Source organism: Pundamilia nyererei, unplaced genomic scaffold, assembly GCF_000239375.1.
Source record: "Pundamilia nyererei isolate P.nyererei 1_Seehausen unplaced genomic scaffold, PunNye1.0 scaffold00050, whole genome shotgun sequence".
NCBI lineage: Eukaryota > Metazoa > Chordata > Actinopteri > Cichliformes > Cichlidae > Pundamilia > Pundamilia nyererei.
Window position 1 is genome coordinate 1580986 of NW_005187451.1, and position 6548 is coordinate 1587533.

Consider the following 6548-nt stretch of genomic DNA (forward strand, 5'->3'; position numbering starts at 1 on the left):
TCTTCTACCTTTAAAATGATGCAAATATGATAGAAAATAAACAGTTGTTTTATTTCAGGAAAAAATAGGAGACCTTACTTTTGGGTTCGCCCTCGTAAATATATTGTTGTCATAGACTGTATCGTGCAAAGGTTTGTGGTCATTTAGTCATCTCATTATTCTTGTTATCCTAACTGTAAAACAGGAAATCTCGCTCTGTTTGTTTCTTTGTCCACAATCTCCTCCGACACAATCAGGATTTGAGCTACAAACTTGGCACTGGTACATTTTCTGGGCCCATCATCCATGCAAACAGTGACGTTGCGACAGCTCCCTACCATTTTGGGTGTGAGCACTCAGTCTGCGTGATAATTCACCAAGGAAAACCTCCACATCAGAGCTGCTGTAGGACAGAAGAAGAGAAGTGAGAAGCAAAGATGTTCTGTCAGAAAGCTTTTAGCGACATGTTGTTTTTTTTGCATTATGCCATTTTAATTTCTCAACATCGTCTCGTTTATATCGACAAAAGCTGAATGAGGCATCTTATAACATCATCATGTTATAATGTGATATGTGTTGCGTACTTGCGTTCATACAACGCCTTATAAAAGCATTGAATGTCATGGTTTGCAGCATCAACAGGCCCAGCAGTACTGCAGCATGCTACAGTAAAACTAACCAGAAATGTTAGAAATGAAACTTTACAGAGACTCTTTAACATAATCCAAGTTTATCGTGTTTATATCATAACTGATCATTGGAAACAGCCTTTTTTTTTTTATCAGGTCAGCACAGCTGAAAACTGTTAAACTGCTAATCAAAGAGTGAATGCATCTGTATAGCTGAGTATCGGAGCAGCTTTCTGGGTCTCTTCTGTCTCATTGCAGTTTTAAAACAGGAACCGCTCCTCTCACAGAGCCCCCCCCCACTGTCCATCAATCAAGAGAAGTGTATCAGTGTCTCTGCTGTGATAAATGTTCTTGTCTGTAAAAGTAGTAGTACTATTGTTAAAAACTTCCCAAATTAAGTATTATTTCTCAGAGCAATTTGTTTTAAGCTGAAACTCAACCTACAAAAGCAAATGCACCAGACAATTTCGACCGTTTTTAGTGTTGAAAAGTCAAAGTGCTCATGTTAAATTAAAAATGTCCCTCTGTAGCTGTGCATCCATTAGAAATGTGAAAAGTTCCTTTGATCAGTAATTGTTCTGCCTCTGGATGTCATGGAGCTGTCCTGGTTGACCACTCCTCTGTAACATTGTAACAACAAAAAGGAGGATCTGAGCGTGTGCTCACATTCCTCAGCCTCCCCTTTAAGGTCTTTGCCAGGGTGCTGGAGAAGAGATTCCTTCAATCCGGGGGGGATAATGCACTTTTCACGTGGTTGTGCGAGACCGGGCCAACTCTTTGTCCACTCGAAGATTTGGTGGACAGAATTTCGAGGCACAGCCAGTAAGCAGAGGGTTTCTGCTTCGGTGGCCTTGGGATGACCTCTCTACATTTTGCTGATGATTTATCAGACAGAGACCTCCAGCTAGCACTGGGGCAGTTTGCAGCCAAGTGTGAGGTGTTGGTGATGAAATTTAGAAGCTCCAAGTCTGAAACCGTGGTTCTCAGCGGCAGAAAGGCGGCAAAAGTTTCGGTATCTCGGGTTCTTGTTTGTGGGTGATGGATCATAGATGGTTTGGTGTGATTCAGCAGTGACGGACTGTGCTGAAGAGGTAGCTGAGTATAAAAGCAAAGTGGTCAATTTATATGTCAGCCTCAGAGTAGAGCTGCTAAAGTCTGCGTTTCTCTGCTTAGACTACAGCTCACATGGCCCTAAAGGTGGTAGACTACGCGAGGAAATAATTTTTAGTATTAGCTGATTAGTTAATGAGTTGTTTCTTCGGTGCTTATATAACATGTAGTCCCATTCCACGTGTCATTCTGTTAGCAATGATGAAGAAAGTAAGTGGGGAAAAAATACAATCCAAAGTCTGAATATTTTGTAATGAAACTCGAGTTTACAGGTCAGTGCCCACAGGTTTGATATGATGGAAGGAAACATCCACACTGATGTCTCGCTCTAAATTACTGTCCTCAGTAGTGAGTCATCCCATTGGCAGATGTGGCAGAGCAGTGCTGGAGTCTGTTGGTGGCGGTGACACAAAATGAGCTCTCCTCCACACTTCACCAAATCAGGTTTAAAACTGATAGCGAAGGACAGCAGAGCTGCTCCGCAGTGCAGCCGACGCCGGTCGCTTCATCAGTTCGGTCCGCCTGCCCTTGTCCTCTCTCACACTGCGTCTCACATCTGCACTTGGGTAACAGCAGTAAGTCTGACTGATGTTTCTGGCAAATGAATTCACGCATTTGTTCATTAGAAATAATTGTGGTGATTATTTTTGAGACAACATTTTCCTGTCATTCCCATTTCGTCCAGTTTAAAAGCCGGTGTTATTAAGTCTTGTCAGTATTCAGAGATTATAATGGTTTCTGTTTCTGATTGTACAACTCGTTTGGGATTAATAGATGATGAAAAGCATCATTTTGACACCTTTACTGATTGCTTCCTTCCCGTCCTTCAGCTGTTCGAAGGTTTGTTCCGACTCTGTGCTGTGGCTCGTTTGTTTTATCTTTTAGTCACACTTTGCCTACGTGTCCTTTTTCTTCCTTTCCTCTGTTCCTTTGCCTCGTTTTCTAACACCTGCTTTGCTCCCAGAGCTTGTGACAAATGCGCCTCCTCCGAGGTTAGCAGGGCATCTTTATTTTACGCTCAACTGTGTTATTACATTTAACCCAGTTCCATTTTTATTTTGCTTTTTGAGCCAGATGAGGATGCCGGTGTCTGAAAGCGCGAGGAGACACGTGGGGACTCGTTCCTCTGTCCTCTCAAGCAAAGGAAGGAGAAAGGCAGGTGGAGGTGGTGAGGAGGCGGGAGTTTGGGTTGACCTTCCCTTACCCTCCTTCCCTCCTCCCTCCTGTCAGAGAGACGTCTGCTAGTAGAGCCATCGCTGGCGAAGGGAAAGGAAATAAAAACTGAAATGCTTAGTATGGGCGGAGAGGATGCATCATTTATATCCTGCTGGAATGAAATGAACTGTGGGTAGTTCTTGTTCCTGTATGAGACCTTATTTCATTCCTTCCCATCTGCTTTTTAAAGGCCTAATTTTTCATGGCAGCCGTCTGCGTGTTGTCAGGCAGTGTGAGGGTGGCAGAAGACGAGGTTAGAGTGTTTTTAATTGATAAGGCTGCATTTCCTCCCTGTGTGGCTGTTAAAGATATATTTTCCTCCTCGTGTTTAGTTTTAGTTGCATTGCCTGTGTTGCCGTTCTGCATCTGCTCGTCTTCAGCCTGCAGTGCCAACGCCAAAAATAAGGGTTGATCGGGTGTGTAGAAAACAGAATTACCTGATGCTGATGAAAGGCCGTTTGAAGTTCTGCCAAAAAAACATTTCTAAAAATAATTTCATCGCATGTTTCTCAGAAAAAGGCATGTAAACGGTTTCAGTGCGTTTTTAATTGGTGGATAATCAGTCCAATTTTCAGAGAGTAAATATTTGTTAATTTATATATTATTACATCACATTTTGGGTCATTTAGACCAAAATACTCAATTTTGCTCTACATGGGCCTGATATCCAGTTACGAGGACGTTATGCTGCTACTGTTCTATCAAGCTTGTAAACGAGTGTCCTCATATGTGGCTCTCATTTTTCTTAGAAACAAAAATTAGGTAAAAAAAATAAATCTGGTAATTCTTTGTTTTTACATTCATCAGGTCCCAATCAGCCCAAATATCAAAGAGAAATTAAACCTGCTGCTGTGGAAGAGTTCAGGTCTCAGGAGGTTAATCTACCTTTATTGTCCCAAAGAGCAGGACGAGATTGAAGGAATCTGAGAACATGAGCACCGTTGCCTATTTTTGAATTTTGCCACATATTTTGGTGCAATCCTCCAAGATAATAAAACACTAACACAAATACATAAAAAAATATTGGATGCAGCAGATCGTGATATTGCTGTTAGTTTGGTTTGACTATTGCAGATCCAGCGGCCTAATATTGAACCTAATATCACCTCGGCATCAGTGACCAAACATTCATATTCTACAAAGTTTGGTTTGTTGAGGGGAAAAAACTTGGAAACTGTGGCCCAACTTTAGTGTTTCACACTATGAGAAAATTTGTATCACAGTATTTTTTAAGACTGTTGCTTCATAAAGTCGAAGGAGGTTAGAATTAACATGATTTCTGCATAATTGAGCTTTTATAAATGTATAAGGACTGTGTGGAATAATAACGCTCTTTAATGGCAACATTAAAAATAAAATAAAACCACATGATTGTTCGACACATGACTACAAAGTTGGTCCTTGACAGGTGGCTTCTTTTGTTGCTAAACAGAAAACATTTGGCCCGTTGGTGTCAATGTTTCCACAGCAGAACTTCACACGGACACGTCGCTCTGTCAGGAAAAACATCCGTTAGATTTGCCTCGCCTCGTTCCCCTCGGCGTTTGTGGACGAGATGCCAGAGTCTGATTTTATAAAGCCGGGGAACTTGCAGACGCAGCTCCTGTCTTTGTCACAAGTTTCTTTGATCCATCTCTGGTCTCCTGTTGATCTGCCGCTACAGTTTGCTCAGCTGTTCACAGACTGTCGTGCTACCTGACTGCCTAGCATTACCCAGCATGCTTTTCATTAGTGAAATGTTATAAACGTGCAATGATCTTATATATTTATATGATTTTTAGGTTTAGAACCATTATTGAGGAGGGTGCACAGTTGTACCTCCTCTCACTGTACTCTACAGTCCTACTAGTATTCTCGAGAGGCCACAGAGGACATTTTGCCTTCTTACTGACATGGTCAGGTAAAGCTAAGGTTTAGGCCCCGCCCACAGTGGACACAAGACTGGTCAGTGAATTTTTTGCAAGCTGTGAATAGTTGACGAGTGGTTGCTGGAGGTTGCTCGCAGTGACTAGTGTGAAATGATTTGTGTACGGTGCTGCACTGAAAACCTTGCCATCGCTGTGGTTGCCAGCAGACTCCTGGAGTTGCCTGTATCTTGCACGGAAGATGCTGACGTGTCTGCAGACACTCGTAAACTACTCGCTATTCTGCATTGAAACTGCGAAAAGTGCGACGCCAACCAGAAACGGTGTCTGCTCACCTTCACAATAAAAGTTTGAAATGTGTGCACAGCTTTTACTGTGAAGGCAAACGGTCTCTGTTTCTGGTTGTTTCTTACTTTCTCCAAGCTTCACTACAGTCTGGAGAGAAACTGAGAAGTGTTTGTACAAGTCGGCAGCTTTCAATCCCGGGTGGGTCCGGTGGTGCTGCACCCTGCTCAACACGACGCATTCAGGAGATGCGATCAGTGAAACTTTATCGATATGTCATAAGAAAGCGTCAGGCGTGAGTCTCACACCCACACTGTGACATTACAGCAACTCACGTTTCCAAATGTCAAGCGTTTAATCGGTGCATAACGCGTTTCAGCATGTTCGCTGCTTGTGCGAGCAGTCAGTAGATGTTGCACATGGCAGGACCAAAAACTGCGCCCACATTTATTTCCTGAATAAAAAATGATCTGGAGTTTGAGGAATCAGGGTCACAGAGTGTCCCACTTCTTCTCAGGGCTCTGTTTGCCCCAGAGCTGATTTCAGCTCAACGTTTAGTTGGAACCAGGCGGAGAATGCTGGATGTCAGCTACTTCTATACATGCCAGCACCGTGGGTATGGTGTCTTTGTGCCTCTGCTTTGTGCTGCGTCAGGACTGTGAGGATTAGAGCTAAAAGTATATGTAATTAACTCAGCTCTACGAGCAGGTTTCGGTGTCTTTGTGATGCGTCTGTTTTTATCTGGTGTGCTCCCTTTGCCCCCCTTTCTGCTTGCCTAAAAACCATCTGGTGCTCTGGTCAGATCTGCCGTCCCGCTGCACGGCTGCCGTGGAAATCTGCTCAGGCAGGATTTATTAGTAGTGGGTTAAAACCTGTAAAATATTCTGACAACGAGGACCAGCGTTTCTCTGAAAGGTTAGGATAGCGTTTTATAAATATCGAGGTTGGCCAGTGATAATCATTTGAGGTACTGACGAGACGTTGTTGGGTTTTTATTAAATAAATTGATGTGCTGGTGTATGACCTCCACCGCTGACTCCGCCCATATTAAAGGCCAAAGATGATGAATCTTACGGTGGCAGCGCTGCAGTAGTCGGTCATTAATCATCTTCAGGAGTTTGTTTGTTTTCCACATTGTACAGCAGATATGAAAATATTGGCAAAGTGTAGTTTCGCTGGAAATCGATACACTAAGCATTGATATCCGTCGTGCAGCTGCTGCTCCGCAGTATTTCCATCCCTCCTGTGGGCTCTCCTCCTCTGCCCAACACAAAGCTGTCAGCAGGCCTCCAGTCCTGCTGCTGAGCTAATTACTGAGGTGTGTGTGTGTGTGTGTGTGTGTGTGTGCGTGCACACTGGCTGTTGTCTTATGCCAGGTCACCAGGACTGAGCTGAATCTGTGCCAATAGAAGGAGAGGGCTGTTGTCAACACACACACACACACACACACACACACACACACACA

The 6548-nt window shown here is 43.4% G+C and overlaps 1 protein-coding gene across 1 annotated transcript in view; it reads left to right on the forward strand.

Annotated features, from left to right (window-relative positions):
• Positions 1 to 6548, forward strand: part of fcho1 (FCH and mu domain containing endocytic adaptor 1) — a 58873-nt gene that overhangs the window by 8567 nt on the left and 43758 nt on the right. The window lies entirely within an intron of this gene.